Genomic DNA, 17,008 nt, shown 5'->3' on the forward strand with positions numbered 1-17,008 from the left:
AGGCATCCTACGTGCAGGCCCAAGCCCGAGTTTCACTTACCCTCAGCCATAAGGCCGCAGAAGCAAGCTAGGGAGTCTTCCCATTTCCATAAAGTGGGCATAAAGCCAAGATCTTCCCACTCGAGCAGCAGATGGGAGGTTTACTATACATTACCTCTGTGGGTACTACCCCGTGCCAGAAAAGCAGTTAACCCTGGGTGCGACTAGGAAAACCACCTTAGTGACTGTGGTGTTTCCCCCTGCCACATAAATAGGCATACAAGTGCTGAGCTATAAATTAATTGTAGCTGCCCAAATAGAAAACCTGGGGATTGTTGTGGACGTTGCTATGAAAACCTCTTCAGAAAATGCAGTGGTGATTTAAAAAAAAAAAAAAAGGAAAGAAGCTGTTAAGATGTAGAAAAAAATGGAATAGAAAATTATATATTGCAAACATTATAGTATTACCACTTGTCCTTTTAGAAAAAGGAATTATATTTATCTGTATTTAGGATCTCTGTGGAAAGTTTTGTATTTAATCATGTTGAAACTGCAAGGACGTTACCTCCCAGCCCTGCAAGATAAGAAGTTACAGGATAACGTGGAATCAGACTTCCCTGCGGCCAATGGCAAAGTCAGGATTTTTAAAAGTGTTTTGTGGACTGGTTATCAGGGCGTGAAGCCAAAAGGGGTGGTTAGTGCTGGCTTTGCCAAGAAGTGCTCTGTTTGGCAGATTGTTTGCCAGCTGCAGGATTATTTGCATTGCTTGCTGAACTCCTGTAAACAGCACAGGCAGGAGGTAGAAATGAAAAGGAAACAAGCTCTCGGGTCAAGGAAACTTTCTGCCTCCCTGAAGCTCCCTCTGAGCAGCTTTTGATTTAACTAAAGCTTGCTTTAAGAGCACTTGGTTTAAAAATTACCCAGCTAATCTAACTGAGCAAAAGCAATTTGCAGCGGTTTTTAAACTAAAAGCTAGACTGTTTACTGTTGTGGTTTCAGTCTTTTGGTCTCCTGTGCTGAGTTTTAATAATAAACTGAAATGATTTGCCTTCAGTTAGCAAAACAAGATAAGCTTTCAGTGCCTAGGACTAAGAAATTAAACAAACAAGTGCTTTTTCCAAGCAGGATTTCCTTATTAAAGAAACTGTGCTCAGGAAGGAAATTGGACCAGAACCAGGGACAACTGATATCTAGTGCTAAAGATCCAAGTATATCACTGGAGAGCAAAGTATTACAAGAAAGATCTCCGTGTTTCAGTGTTGTAGCCAAGACATTTCAAGTTATTGTTCAATCATGTCTCACAATGACTATATCTTGCATTTCATAGTATTTGCCATTTGATTTAAAGCCCCAACCCCTTGATTCACATGAGCATATGTGAATCTCAGCTTTCATTGAAAAAAGAAGAGGGTTCCTAGCTCTTATGGTTGAGGAGACAAGTTTGGTCAGACACCACCTATGCACATCTAAGGGCAGCAATGTTCAACCAGGATGCTGTCAGATCCTTTGAAGGATGAAGCACGGTGTGAGGAGATAAGCAGATAAGTGCAGGCTCAGGCTGGTCCTTGCCTAACCAGTCTCCCACCCCAGCCTCACTGCAGAGAGGTAAGCACTGTAATATGGAAACCAGTCTTTGAAATTGGGTGCCACTCAATTCACAAAGTCATGGAGGGGTGTCTCAAGTTCAAAGAGGGTGCCTTGAGTCCAAAAATCTTGAAAACCACTGACCTAGGGGCTCAAAATCCAAAAGGGAAGGGAAAAGGACTCCGCAGATAGTCCATGTAAAATGAGTTGTGACTTTGAAGAGAATGAGTTTTAGTTCTGGACTCGTGGTTTTTGATCCCTTGAGGTTGACAAGACTTATATTTAGAATGAAATCTGTAAACCATACAAAGGCAACGTGCAAGGGGTGCACAGGGGTGCACGTGCACCCCCTGAGAGCGCCAGTGAACCCCCTGTCAGGCCATGCTCTGTTTAGCTGGCAGGCAGGGGGGCAGGCGGGAGCACCAGTGCCCCCTCTGCGAGCACCGGCCGAGGAACAGGGCTGCCAGCAAAAGTGGCTGCATCGATTCTGGAAGTGGCCACGGGAGTTCTGGAAGTGGCGCGGCCGCTTTTACAGTGAGTGAGATCGGCCGCTGGCAGACCTCCGCCCCCCTGGTCAGCAGAATCGGCCACCGGGGCACATGCCCCCCCTTACACAAGAGGCACCAGCCATCCATGAAACCATACATTGTGACTAAAAGGGCTCCTCCTGACTAGAAAGCACAACTAGCTAGGTTCAGGCTGCAAACCTAAGATCAAGCCCAAACATCCTCTGCATTCATGAGGATGTAAGGCCAGCATTTCTCTTATCAATAGCAGCAGCAGCTGGTCTTGACCATTGAATTACAAGTATATTATGTTAGAAGCTGTATACCAAAACCTGTTTCCTCCTGGCCAAATTAAAACCTTGGTTTGTCTCTCTGATGGGCACCTAGCTCTCAGTATAAGCTCAGCATGACAAGAGCAGAGTCCTTAATCTTCCTCCCAGACTCTCTCTATAGGTGCAGACAGACGTGCAGCTCCCTGCTGGACCTCATAGCACTTTGCAGGAAGCACCATCGCTTACAGCAATTCCCCGGACCCAACAGATGTTCACTGTTGGGTCCCAGGGGTTGGGAGATTCAGCTGCAATTTGGAGCAGCTGTGAGTCTGCAGCCACTCTCCCCTAGCCCTGCCCTTCACTCCTCCTAACCCCGGCTCTATGTTCAACTCAGGGGGCTCCAATCCTCCCATTCCACCCCCTAGCACCAGCTGAAAAAATCCCAGGCTCAACTCCCTCCGCTCCCTTCCCCTTTCCAATTCTGAAGATGGAACATGCTGACATATGTTAATGAAGATGCTCCATTTTGGAGCATCTTCACCTGGACCTTCATTCAGTGAGGGTTCATATTGTCATGGGTCCTTTTAAAGTGCTCTGAAGCTGTGCACTTGTGTTTGGTCATGGCTGTAGAGCATTTACAGGGGCCAGATTGTGCGAAAATTGTCACTTCTGTCTGCGCCTCTTATCTCCTTCCTTGATATCACTGCTCTACCAGTTTCAATTATCTCCCTAGGTCCTCACATTCAGACTATGTCTAAGACTGGTAATTTCAGTCTGTGAAACTTCTCTTAGATGCAGCCTTTCCTAGCTGTTCAGATAGCTAAAATTCATCTTTATCAAGATTACCTCCATTTTCTTTTCTTTGGATGTGACAAATACAACCTTATCCTCCAAATATCTCCTTAAAACTCTCTTTTGCTATGCTGCACCATGGTGTCCTGGACTATTAGGGCTTTGCAGCACTATGAGAATACAAAGGAATAACAATAATAATGAATAATCATCAACAATATTAATAATGATAATGAAGTAAAGGGCTGCAGGCAGACTAGTGGGCTCTCTGCAACAATGATGTACAGTAGGGTATGGGGCAAACTAACTTATATTAGTGAAGGCTTGATAAGTTCTATGAACCCTACTTGCTAGGTAGAGGAACATAGACACAAGAGAATTTGAAATTCACCTAAAGCTGCACGGCACTAGAGGAGAGACCTTGCCCTTAGGTCGAGGTCCAGCTACCAGAGAGCAGGTATTTATATAACTTCCCTGGTATCAATTAACATAGACAGGCAATGCTCCAATCTATACCAATGCAGTTAAATCAGGATAAACAGAATCATGACTTAAGGTGGCATGGCTTGTCTGTAACAATGCCATAGCAGTACAGGTGGGTGGCTCCGCAGGGCTGTAATCCTGACAAATCTTTAAGGCAGACCAGAGTGAAGACTGTGTAACTACTTAACAGTCCCTTGGACTGTTTCTAACTTGGCTATATAAACTATGTTATTTTATCCTCTCCTCTGCGATAATTGTAGATTTGCATATTTTTACTGTTCCTCCTGTGGGATGGAAAGTATAAAGTTGAAAGTGTTAAAGTTTAATATTTATGAGAGATATTCAAGATAAAAAACACAAAACAGTTTATTATATCTGGGAATATTTATCACAAAAGACAACTGATAAAGAACTGATAGCTGCAAATTGCAGTAATCCCACAAAACGAGCTCTTTGCCACAGTTAGATTGTAAAACTAACTCAATTAGATCAATTTCCTAGGGTTTGACTTTGCTTAAAATAATAAGGAACCTTTTATGGTTTCTGGGAAAGCTGATGAACTTGATCTGATAACATCAGTAAGACCACCATCTGAGAAAACTGGTCCTTACATACTGAGGGTAGGAAAATGATTATGCAAAGACGCACCTGCTATAGCAGGCAGATAGTCAGCGATATCAGGGAAGATTAAGGAGCAGTAACGGCTATACTGAAGCACACAGGCACTAAAGAAATGAGAAAGAAAGAGAGAGAGTTGGGGGTCAAATTTGAAAATATGAACTCCACTGCAGCATGAAATTTTGTAAAAGAAATTTCTCTCAGGTGGCAATGATAAAACATCATGGGAAGAATTGATCCCCCTTCTAGCTCAGAACAAAGAATGTGTTAGTGTTAGGGGAACGATTGTTCTTCCGAAGGCTACATTCTCTGTTTCTTCTCTGTTTTGCTACATCATACCTCCAATCCCCTATCAGTCTGGCTTCTTGCTACACTTTTAAACAAACAAAAACCCAAATCCTTGTGTTAACAGGGTGTTGAGGTGAACCTGTAGGCCAGACATGTCTCATTCCTAGTACTTCTAGATCAGGGGGCTCAGGGGGATGTGATCTGGCAGAGGAGAGGTGTGGCACAGATAGTATGTGATCTATTATAGGATCATAGAATCACAGGAAAGTAAGACTGGAGGGACCTCAAGAGGTCACCTAGTCTGGGCCCCTGCTCAAGGCAAGATCATCCCAACCAAGTGTCTATTCATAGATTCATAGATTCTGTGATATTCATAGATTGTAAGGCTGGAAGGGACATTGGAAGATCATTGGGTCCAGCCCCCTTCACCAAGCAGGAAAGATAATTGGGGGCCTGGTGACCCCAGCAAGGTGACTATTTAATCTTCTCTTGAAGATTTCCAAGGTAGGAAATTGTACCACCTCTGGAGGGAGCTTATTCCACAGTGTGGACACCCTGACTGTGAAGTTTTTCCTGATGTTGAGCCTGAAACGGTCTTCCAGGAGTTTATGGCCATTACTCCTGGTTTTCCCCTTGGGTGCCTTGGTGAACAGTTACCCACTGAGCCCTTGATGTACTCCCCTAGTGTACTAGTAAGGTGCTACCAGGTCCGCCTCTCAGCCTTCTTTTCCTCAGGCTGAAGAGTCCCTGATCCCAGGCTGAACTCACAACCATTGTGTCACTTCCCCAGTAACTTTCCATAAGTATCATGTACTGATCTACTGCACTACTGAAGCAGGTATTAAACCTTCTTAAGCTATCTAACCTTCCCAAAAATGTCCAGGGATGCAGATTCCACAACCTCTCTAGGTAGCCTGTTCCAATCTTTAACTAGTCTCGTAGTGATGAATTCTTCCTAATCTCTAACCTAGATTTCCTCTGTTGCAGTTTAATGCCATTACTCCCAAGGTGCAGACAGAACTGCAGTTTCCCAGTCTAACTCATGGCACTTCACAGAAAGCACCAGGAGTCAGATTGATCTTCCCGACCCAAAAGACGTTAGCTGTTGAGCCAGAAGGGTGGAGGAATCAAGCTTCAATTCGGAGCTGATCCAATGTGAGAAGCTGCATGCTGGCAGCCTCTTCCCTTATACCGCCCCCCCCCCCTCCAGATCCAGTGCTGTCTCAGGATGGGGAGGAGGGGAAGAAGGGAGGGGAGGGATCTCAAATTAGTGTTTGCCTGAGTGGAGGCAGGTAGATTGGAGCCCCTGCCTCAAGCTGGGCAAACACTAAACTCCCCTCTCTCCTTCTCCCTCCCTCCCATCCTGAGACAGCACTGGGGACAGGGCTAGGCTGCAGCAGCCCAGTTGCCAGAGCAGACAGGTTAATTAAGGTGCTCCACTTTGGAGCACCTTCATTTGAACCTTCGTACAATGAGGATTAATTTGTCATGCAATCAGAGTGCTCTGCAGCCATGCTCTCCTGGTAGGGCATGGCTGTAGAGTGCTTTTCAAGTGGCCAGCAAATGTTATTTCTCTCTGAGCCTCAAGTTCTGCCCCCTACAGACACAGAAAAAATATATCTCCATCCTCTTTATTATCATCCTTTAGATATTTGAAGACTGTTACCCCTCCACCCCTTGATTTTGTCTTCCTCAGACTAAATAACCCTAGTTCAGCCTTTCCTCATAGGTCATGTTTCTCACGCCTCTAATAGCTTTTGTTGCTCTCTGCTGGACTCTTTCTGGTCTTCCCACATCTTTCTTGAAGCGTGGGTTCCAAAACTGGACACACTACTTCAGGTGAGGCCTCACCAATGCCGGTGGAAGGGAGGTGTGGCATGGCACTCTATAGATGGTGATTGCAGGACAGTATAATGCAAGGTGTTGGTTCTGTTTCAGAAAGACCTGTGAGCAGGTTTAGAGACAAGCATGCTAGAAAAGAGAAAACAATCAAGACCCCAGAGGAAAGGTAAAGCATGAAAAGGTCTGGGGCACCAGACAGTGGCGTAGGCTTGAGGTCTGGTGTTGGCTCCTATATTTGCATAGCATGGTGATGAGTATTAAAGGTTCATTCTACCCCTTGCACTCCCAAGTACAGAGCTTTAGCTCAGGCTGTAGTTGCTCATTTTTAGCTCCAGAGGCAACTGATTCAGTTCCTGGTGTATTGCTGCTGCACTTGCTTAAGGGCCTTACTTGGGACTTTCCAGTGGAGGTAGCTATGCTGGTTCAACAGAGGTGCTTGCTGTATGCTTGGATTGGCCAAAGAAGTAACTGCTTAGCCTGAGAAGAGCTAAGACCAATGTCTTCTGCCCTGCATCAATGAGGTAGGAGATAGTTGAGCCCAAGGAGGATGAAGATCTGTTTTGTTTTGACCTCTCTTTTGTTGCCCAGGAGGACCAAAGCTTGAACAAACAACTGACCTGACTGACCCTGCTGCAGGTAGGAGACAGCATACCAGGAGAGAAATGGGGACACCTTAGGTACAAAAACTGAGGTATGGCTAGGGTCACCATATTTCTAGGTCCAAAAAAGAGGACACCTGTCATGGGGGGAGGGGGGCAGGGGGAATATGATGGTGGGTGGGCAGTGACATGCTGGTGCCCTGCCCCTACCCATTCTGTTGCTCCTCACTGACAAGCCACCCCCCCAACCCTGCTGCTGCCCCTCACTCCCAAACAGCAGTACCCTGCCCCCCACTCCCATCCTGTCCTTTGTGCCTCTCACTCCTGATCTGCAGCCCCCTGCGCCCCTTCCAGCTCTGCAGGTGCCCCTCACTTCCAACCCACAGCCCCCACCCCCCAGCCCTGCTGCCCAACCCGGCTCCTGCATTGTGCGCACTCTCTCTATCCCCCTCTCTACCTGGTTGCTAGAGCCCATGCAGGGAGCACGTGACCCCTGATAGCCAATCACCTTGCCCACTGCTCCCAGACCCAAGCAGCCTGGGAGAGCAGGAAATGTGGACATTTGCTCTTCTTTTAAAAACCCACCCAGATGCAGCACAGAGATCCAAAAAAGAGGACATGGCTGGGAAAACCTGGACATGGAGGGGAAGGCCTAGGTAGGGCAAGGAATGGAAACAGAGTACTCAATTAAAATCTTAAGAGGCAGAAACCTGACTCGATTCTAGATGAATTTTCTTATTGTTAAAAGCCTCAAATTTAGGAATATTTCTCAGAAAAAGAAATTGTCAATACAAAATTCAGTTAAAACCCCTCTTTTCTTTTGTCACTAATCAATCATACCTCATGGATAGGTCACCTAGAATTGGCTAGAAATCTGTAATTTGTTTTAGACTATATGCCAGGATGATTGTGGTTGTTGCCCTTGCAAGAGTTTTGGTTTGTTGTGTAGTTCTCAGGAAAATTGCTCTAATGGAACTGAAAGGAGAAATTATTAATTGTGTCTTGGTTATTTCATGTCAGAGACGTAATGATCCATGTTAATCTGAAGTCAAGCAGAAGGCAGGGTAGATTTTCCCCTTATAGATTAACTAAATCAGAAATGTATAGCATAAGCATTTGTGACTTAAGTCTGCTCCATCCACATTCAATCATCCAAAAAGCCATTTCTTGAACATCTCACTCATATCTTCCCAGAAGCTCCCAAAGCACTTTGTGAAACATTGGCTCGGACCCTCTGCCACTCCCTGCAACCAGGCACATTCTTGAGATGGATGTTGGACTAGGGAGGGGAAAGGCTTTCCTCACACTGATAAAAAGATCATGGAAGAGAAAGTTCCCCAGGAGTTTTAAGTTCAGCTGTAAACAACAGTTTTTATTTAAAACAGGGCATGTGCCAGGGGTGACTGGTGCCTCCTGAGTCTGTGGGGCAGGGATGGGGCACAATTTGCGGGTGGGCCTGGAGGCGGGCCAACAGCCCCATATCAACTCCTATACTTCTGTGCCGCTGCTTAGTGCCCCCTTTCCCACCCCGCCAACATGCTGCTGGCTCACATGGCAAAAATACTGCCTCATCCTGAGTCGGGGGCCAATCTCAAGGGGGGCATGTGCCCCCCCCCCCCCCATCAGTCGCCTCTGGCATGTGCAGAATCCTTGGGTCTGGTTCTTTTCTCACTTCTACCAAATGAACATGAGCAAGAGGATCACTGTCCAGCCAACAGGTTCTCCTTGACAGCAGATGAATAGGTAAGTGTCACTTGAACTATAGAAGTAATAGAAGAAAATGAGTTTGTTATTGCAGAACTAGGCTGAACTATTATCCGTGTTGTCTCTATTGATTTGGCCCCAGGTGAAAGAAGGCACTTGAAGTCTGACAAGGGCAATCGTTCAAACAACAAATTATCCAAAACTACGCTCTTTCTTCGCCAGTTGTCTTTTAAAGATGCCTTTGCCACCACAACCTCTATGTGATATGGAGTAAATACCATTTCTGAAAACATTTTTGTTTGCTTGAAAATCTATCTTGAGACACTGACACTTATTTAGAGATCACAGTTTCTGCTTGGGAATAACGATTTCTTCCTCAGAGGAATGTGGAAAGGGCCGGTGTTTTATGCATACCATCCTAATCTATTTGTTATGTTGATTACAGATAACAAATAGAGGCATTAATTCCAACTAGCACAAAATGCAGGAAGGGAGGAAATAAACAGCACCATCCACCAGTGCTTAACAACACAATGCAGACAGTCCCTTTTGAAGTTAATCACTGACCATACTGACTTCACCAGCCTTGACTAGATACACTTAGTGGGAAATCTAAAACAAAGAGATTAGGCGAGCGGGGGAGGCACAAAGATGAGGGGGAAGCAGACTCAGCCCCAGAGATACCCAGGGAAAAGAGATGTGTATAGGCTGTTGGTATATACTTACCTGCCAGGGGAAATACCATGACCACCAAGGTGATTTTCCTGCTGTCCTGGGAAAGCCATGAACGTGGCAGGGGGGTAGTACCTTGACCAAGGTAAGGCATAGTTAGCCTCCCACTTTCATTTCCAGTGGGAAGATCTCAGCTATATGCTGACTTTATGGAAATGGGAGACTCCTCCCTAGCTTGTTTCTGCAGCCATATGGCCGAGGGCAAGTGAAACTCATGGGCATCCAAACGCCAAGTCTCTTGGCTTGGGCCTGCACGTAGGATGCCTGCCAAAAGATTTAGAAGTATCTGAAGCCCCAGGCAGGGGTGGAGGATGCTTGTTGGTAGCAGGGCAACATATGGTTCTTGAATGACTCACACGGATTTAGGCAGGAAAGGTTCTTTGTGTAGATGTGATATCTTTTATTAGACCAACTGAGTAGTTGGCAAAAAGTTCTTAGCAAGCTTTCTGGTGTAATCACACTTCTACAGGCACAGGGAGTCTCAGCTGGTCTGAGACTCCAAGGAATGAGAGAAGCTAAAAGTGTGGCAGGATGTCAGTGAAAATATGAATAGGTAGAAATGAGAAAGACAAAAGGTAAAGCAGGGAAGGGAGGGGGAAAAAAGCGGGGTGGAAGGCCAGAGGGAGACACTATAGTGGTAGTAATTCAAGGTAGGAAAGAGGCTGTCTGTGAAAAAGGAAATAGTTGGAAATTAGGAAGACAAAGGGCAGAAAAACAGGAGATGGGAGAAAAGGTTGGGGAAAAGGACAATGTAAGAGGTTAGGTCTGGCAGGTACCTGGTGAATCAGATGTCAGGCATGTTGTAATGTGTCATAAATCCAATGTCTATATTGAGTGCACAATTTTTTGTCACGGATTTGGAATTGATTTGACTGATGTAACTTGGGACATGAAAACCTTTCCTTAAAAAAAGAAAGAAAGGCTGTTGGTATTAAAACCCCTTTTCTGATCCTTAGATTTTTTCTGTAAGTACGGATTTGTTATAAAAGGCTGGGGTTTCAACTGTTTATTTCTCCTTGGTATTTTACCTACTTCCCTCCATGTGTGGCCTATATCCTTATTCCTGGTGTATCTACCTGGATCTACCTCTGAAATGTATGATTTGTAGGTGGACCTTAGTGTAACCAGCAGGGTTTGTAATAAGGGGAAATCAAACTTGTTCCACCTGAGCCTTTCAGCATTTAGGTTCCACAAATCCAGGCAAACAACATGGTCTGACACAAAATAGGCTGTAGAAGGAAGGATTAAAATACCTGCTCTTTTAGCATTCTTTCCTCTTCTTTTCTTTCTAAAGACTCCTTCAGTGAAAGCACAAAGGAAAGGCAAACAAGGCTAGTCCTGCCAATCTGCTCAAAGCCAAATGTCTCTGGATTAAAATTCTTAAAATGCAGCACTGTGGGACTATAGAGTTTTTGCTAACTGTTCCCATCAGGATTTCTGCAGCGTTTGCACTTTGCAAATCAAATCAAAAGCTTTGAGGATGAAGTCTATTCCTTTTTGTTGCTGTTCCCAGGTTGCTGTCTTTCTGACTCAGAGTGTTTATGTATCTTCATGGCCAGGGTTAAGCAACCTCTCTATTTATATTAGAAATAAAGCAGGAGGGCAAAATAGAGCTGTGAGCCACAGTCACCCTAATGTACAACTTAATCTAATCTGACTTTCCAAAGAAAGGTGGTGCTAGTCTCCTGTCTGGCATCTATAATATGGGCCACTTCCATGAGATTTTAGATTCACATATTCATAGATGCTCGGGTTGGAAGGGACCTCAACAGATCATCGAGTCTGACCCCCTGCATAGGCAGGAGAGAGTGCTGGGGTCAGATGACCCCAGCCAGATGCCTATCCAGTCTTCTCTTGAAGACCCCCAAGGTAGGGGAGAGCACCACCTCCCTTGGAAGTCCGTTCCAAATTTTGGCCATCCTTACCATGAAGAAATTTTTCCTGCTATCTAACCTAAATCTGCTCTCAGTTTGTGACCATTGTTCCTTTTTACCCCAAGAGGTGCCCTGCTGAACAGAGCCTCTCCGATCCCTTGTTGCATCCCCCTAATGAATTTGTAGGCAGCCGCAAGATCATCTCTCAGCCTTCTCTAGCACAGGCTGAAGAGGTCCAGGCTCCTTACTCCTCATAGGGCTTGGCCTGCAAACCCTTACCCATATGAATGGCCCTCCTCTGGACCCTCTTGAGGTTATCCACATCCTTCTTAAAGTACGGCTCTCTAAACTGGATGCAGTACTCCAACTGCGGTCTGACCAATGCCACATAGAGAAGAGGGAAGTATCACCTCCTGGGTTCTGTTTCTCATGCATCTGCTGATGCATGATAAAGTGCGGTTAGCTTTGCTGATGATTTTGTCACACTGAAACTCACGTTCATCTTGGAGTCCACTATGACTCTGAGATCCCTTTCCCCTTCTGTGCTGCTGAGAGGGTCACTTCCCTCAGATGTTGCATGGGTCTTGTGGTGGCCTCCTTTCCTTGAAATCTGAGAGCAACATCTTGTCTTTGGTTATAGCCAGAGCAGGAACATAGGACTGGAAGGGCCTCTTGAATATAGTCTCTTGCATCCATACATAACTATTAGGAGAGGTACACATGTGTTGACACCCCACACATTTAGCAAGCAATACTGCTCTTACCAATATAAATCACAGTCTTGAGGCTTGCATGGCCACTGTATGCACTCCTACCATAGCAACTACTGCATTGAAAAAAATACTCTTGATTTACCAATAGCTTAAATGTGGAGGATGAAAATCATCCCTAGATGTAGTACAGTTACTCCAGAGATTAATGAGGTTTGTAAATCTTTTTTATACCTCTTACTTACGCAGGCAAAATTTCTGGTATTTCATAGATTTCATAGACATTAGGGCTGGAAGGGACCTCGGAAGATCATCGAGTCCAGCCCCCTGCCCAAAGGGCAGGAAGTCAGCTGGGGTCATAGGATCCCAGCAAGATAAGCATCCAGTTTCATCTTGAAGGTGTTCAATGTAGGCGCTTGAACAACCTCCGGTGGCAGGCTGTTCCAGACCTTGGGGGCTCGGACAGTAAAGAAATCCTTCCTTATGTCCAGCCTGAAACGATCTTGTAGTAGTTTGTGACCATTCGACCTCGTCATCCCTTGGGGCGCTCTGGTGAACAAACGTTCCCCTAGATACTGGTGGTCACCCCTGATAAACTTGTAGGTGGCCATCAGATCACCCCTGAGCCTGCGCTTTTCCAGGGTAAAGAGCCCCAGGGCTCTCAGCCTGTCATCGTAGGGTCTGCTTCCCTGACCTCTGATCATGCGCGTGGCTCTTCTCTGGACTCTCTCAAGCTTCTCCACATCCTTTTTGAATTGTGGAGCCCAAAACTGGACGCAGTACTCCAGCTGCGGCCTCACTAAGGCCGAGTACAAGGGGAGAATGACGTCCCGGGATTTGCTTGAGAAGCATCTATGGATGCAAGCTAGCATTTTGGTCGCTTTACTAGCCGCAGCATCGCATTGCAGGCTCATGTTCATCTTGTGGTCAATGATGACCCCCAAGTCTCTTTCTTCCATAGTGCTAGCCAAAATAGCACTGCCGAGCCTATAAGCATGATGCAGGTTTTTTTTCCCAAGGTGGAGAACCTTGCATTTATCGGCGTTGAACACCATCAGATTCTCTTCCGCCCACTTGCTGAGCCTGTCCAGGTCAGCCTGGATCACCCGCCTGTCTTCTGGTGTGGATGCTTTGCCCCAAAGTTTGGTGTCATCGGCGAACTTGGCCGGTCCGCTTCTGACTCCAGTGTCCACATCGTTAATGAAGATGTTGAACAGTATGGGTCCAAGGACAGAGCCCTGGGGGACCCCACTGGTCACAGGACACCACGATGAGTGACTTCCATCAATTACTACCCTCTGGGTCCGACCCCGGAGCCAATTTTCCAGCCAGTGGATCGTGGAGGACCCAAGGCGACAATTGGCCAGTTTCTCAAGAGACGATCATGGGACACCAGATCGAAGGCTTGTTTGAAATCAAGATATATGACATCGATCTCTTCTCCCTTGTCCAGGTGATAGGTCACCTGGTTGTAGAAGGAAATGAGATTGGTCAAGCAAGACCTACCCGCAACAAACCCGTGCTGGCTATCCCTTAAGATGTTGGCGTCGGCCAGTCCATTAAGGATGGCCTCCTTAATAAACTTTTCTAAGATCTTCCCCGGGATAGAAGTCAGGCTGATGGGCCTATAGTTAGCCAGATCCACTTTCCTCCCTTTCTTGAAGATAGGCACCACATTGGCCTTCTTCCAGTCTTCGGGCACTACACCAGAGCGCCAAGAGTTTTCAAAGATCCGCGCTAGAGGCTGGGCTATGATGCTCGCCAGCTCCTTGAGTACTCTGGGGTGAAGATTGTCAGGGCCGGCTGACTTGAAGGTATCCAGCTTCTCAAGATGTTCCTTCACAAAGTCAGCATTAATGGAGGGCAGGGGATCACCCTCACCCGGACTTCCCGGCCCTGTGGCGGGCATGGGCGTCCCATGGGGCTGATGAAAGACTGACGCAAAGTACCTATTTAATAGGTTGGCTTTTTCCTGGGTGTCAGTTGTCAGTTGCCCCATCTGGTTCAGCAGGGGTCCAACGTTGCCCCTGCTTTTCCTCCGGCTCCCCACATATCTGAAAAAGGACTTTTTATTGTCCTTGATGCTCAAAGCTAGCTGGAGTTCAGTTGCAGCCTTGGCTTTCCTGGTCAGCTCCCTACAGGACTGGACCAGTGCAGAATAATCCTCCTTGGAGGTGACTCCCATCGTCCATCCTTTGTAGGCCTTTCTTTTTAGCCTCAGGAGGTCTGCTAGGTCCCTGGAGAGCCAGGGGGGCTGCTGTGCCCTCTTGCTGCCTTTCCTCCGAGATGGAATAGACTTAGTTTGTGCATTGAGGATCGCTCCCTTGAGGAGCAACCACTCTTCTTGAACTCCCCTCTCCCTGTGGTCACAGTCCCTTAGGGCCTCACTGACAAGCCTCCTGAGCTTGTCAAAGTTGGTTTTCCTGAAGTCAAGGACTTCTGTGTTGCTGACTGACTTGCCAGCTTTTTGGCGGATGGTGAAGGTGATCAGCTCGTGGTCGCTGTCACCCAGCTTCCCATCGATCACTAGGTCGCCAACTAGGTCATCCCCAGTAGCCAGTACCAGGTCGAGCAGCGCTTTGCCTCTTGTTGGCCCATAGACTTCTTGAGTCAGGTAGAGGTCATCCACGCACGAGAGGAAGCTCTGCGACCGCTCAGATTTTGCTGAGCGATCCTCCCACGAGATGTCCGGGTAATTGAAGTCACCCATGACAACCATGGTCCTGGAGCATGCTGCCTCAGCCAGTTCCTGGGCAAACTCCTGGTCAAGCTCAGGACTTTGGGTGGGAGGTCTGTAGTAGACTCCCACCATTGTGTCCCCTGTGCTGTGTTCCCCACGGATTTTAACCCAGAGGGTCTCCAGCCCTTTCCTTAACATAGAGAGCTACACCCCCGCCCCTTTTCTCTACACGATCCCTCCTGTACAGGGTATAGCCATCTATCCCCATGGTCCAGTCATGGGTGGAGTCCCACCAGGTCTCCGTTATCCCTATGACATTGTAATTGTTTGCACTGAGCAGGAGGATGAGCTCCTTCTGCTTATTCCCCAAGCTCCTGGCATTTGTGTACAGGCAGGCAAGTGCCCCCTGGGGGGCTCCTTCCTTGGCCACAGATTTTACCAGGGCTGGGGCTGGGGTGGGCTCCCTTGAGTGCTGTGATCCTCTGGCTTTGCAAGGATTGCTCAGAGGGCCAGCAGTGGCGGTAGTCCCCCCGTCTCCCAACGGGCTTAGTTTAAAGCCCGGTGGAGCAGGTCAGCCAGTCTGGCTGAGAAGAGCCTCCTCCCTAGGGGAGAGAGGTGGAGACCATCTCTTCCCAGCAGCTTGCTGCCTCTCTTGCCAAAGAGCGGGCTGTGGTCATGAAAGCCAAAGCCTTCCTGATGACACCAGCGCCGCAGTCTTTGGTTGACCACATAGATCCTCCTGTCCCTTCTCAGCCCATAGCCTGAGACTGGGAGGATCGACGAGAACACCACCTGTGCCCCCAGACCCTTAAGCCCCGCTCCCAAATCCCTGTAGCGCCTCATGACCTGGCTGGGAGTGCTCCGAGCCGTGTCATTGGTGCCCATATGAATAAGGAGCATGGGATAGTGGTCTGTGGGTTTGAGGAGCTTGGGGATCCTCTCCGCAGTGTCCCGGATGCGGGCCCCTGGGAAGCAGCAGACTTGCCGGGCTAAGTGGTCGGGGTGGCAGATTGGCCCCTCCATCCCCCTCAGGAGGGAGTCTCCCACAACAAACACCTTACGTTTTGTCTTGGGGAGAGCAGGGGCGGGAGTTGCAGTTAGGCCCATGTTGCCTGTGGGGGCCGGCAACTCAGCAGGCTCTGCTGGGGCAGCAAGAGGTGCGTACCTGTTGCTCAGTTCTGGCGGGGGAGAGGCCTTGATGCGGCAGGCCTTAGGGCCCTTGACCACCTTGGTCCATGCCCTTGGCTGGACACAGCAGGAGGCCCCAGAGTCCTCTTTTGGCGTGGAGGGAGACTGTGGTCTACCCTCCGCCTCCCGGGGGAGAAGGGCCTGGCAGTAGGAGTCTATCTCCTGCTCACAGTCCCTGATGGCACGCAGTCTCTGGACTGTGGCCTGGAACTCCTCCAGCTGGCGCACCAGAGACCCCAAAATGGAGCAGACCCCGCAAGGGGAGGTCACCATGCTCCCAGGCCCCAGAGCCTGAAAAAGGGTTAAAGTTTTTTTTTTAAAGTATTAAAGTTACTTAAGAAAGATAAAGAATGTAAAAGTTTCCCAGTGTAATCCAAGCTGATTATTTCTCCTGGAGAGCATGTAAAGAGCTTAATCACCCTTAATGAAACCCAAAACAGCATATTCTACCACTCCTATAGCCCACAAGTAAAGGACTTTGTTATTGCCTCTCTGTCCTTACGTTTAATAGGGATTCTGACTGAGTTAAACTTGTAAACCCACATTATTTTTCCTATTTTTCACACCTAGGTCCTAGGTCTAGCAGCCCACCATAGATTCTCCTCACCCTGCTTTTCACTGGACCCACAGAGGTTACTGCAGTCCTGTAGGGCTGCTGTCACGATAGATGAAATGAAGCCAGCTTGTGGGTTGGTTGGTCTGAGATTTTTTCCGCCTACAAAAGGTGAGGTACATCTTAGTCCTCACAGAACCTGTTCTCTACCCCTGACAACTCTCTCTAAGCTCAGGGGCATCGCTTTCTGTCCAGTTTGTCATTGTAGATGTCCAGTGCTGTCAGCTTCTTTGAAGAGAGAGATTAATTTAATTGTCACTAAAGCCTTACCAATAAAACTCTGACTTAATTCCAGAATCTCTGTTCACCACCATTGCTCAAAGAGTAAGCAGCAGAGGTTTGGATGCTGTAGATCAGGGGTGGGCAATTATTTTGGGCAGAGGGCCACTTACTGAGTTTTGGCAAGCTATCGAGGGCTGCATGACAGGCAGCCCAGGGCAGATAAATATTAATTTTCTAAAATTTTTAGGGGCCCTGCGGGCCAGATAGAATGGCCTGGTGGGCCGCATCCGGCCCCGGGCTGCATTTTGCCCAGCCCTCCTGT

At 47.5% G+C, this 17,008-nt stretch overlaps 1 long non-coding RNA gene across 1 annotated transcript in view; it reads left to right on the plus strand.

Moving 5' to 3' along the window:
* Nucleotides 1-17,008, plus strand: part of LOC106738339 (uncharacterized) — a 47,571-nt gene that overhangs the window by 16,120 nt on the left and 14,443 nt on the right. Inside the window, exon 5 of the long non-coding RNA XR_002087372.2 lies at nt 6,953-7,000. This is a non-coding gene — a long non-coding RNA (uncharacterized LOC106738339). The remainder of the gene's footprint in view (nt 1-6,952; nt 7,001-17,008) is intronic.

This window comes from Alligator mississippiensis, chromosome 7 (genome assembly GCF_030867095.1).
Source record: "Alligator mississippiensis isolate rAllMis1 chromosome 7, rAllMis1, whole genome shotgun sequence".
Classification (NCBI taxonomy): Eukaryota; Metazoa; Chordata; order Crocodylia; family Alligatoridae; genus Alligator; species Alligator mississippiensis.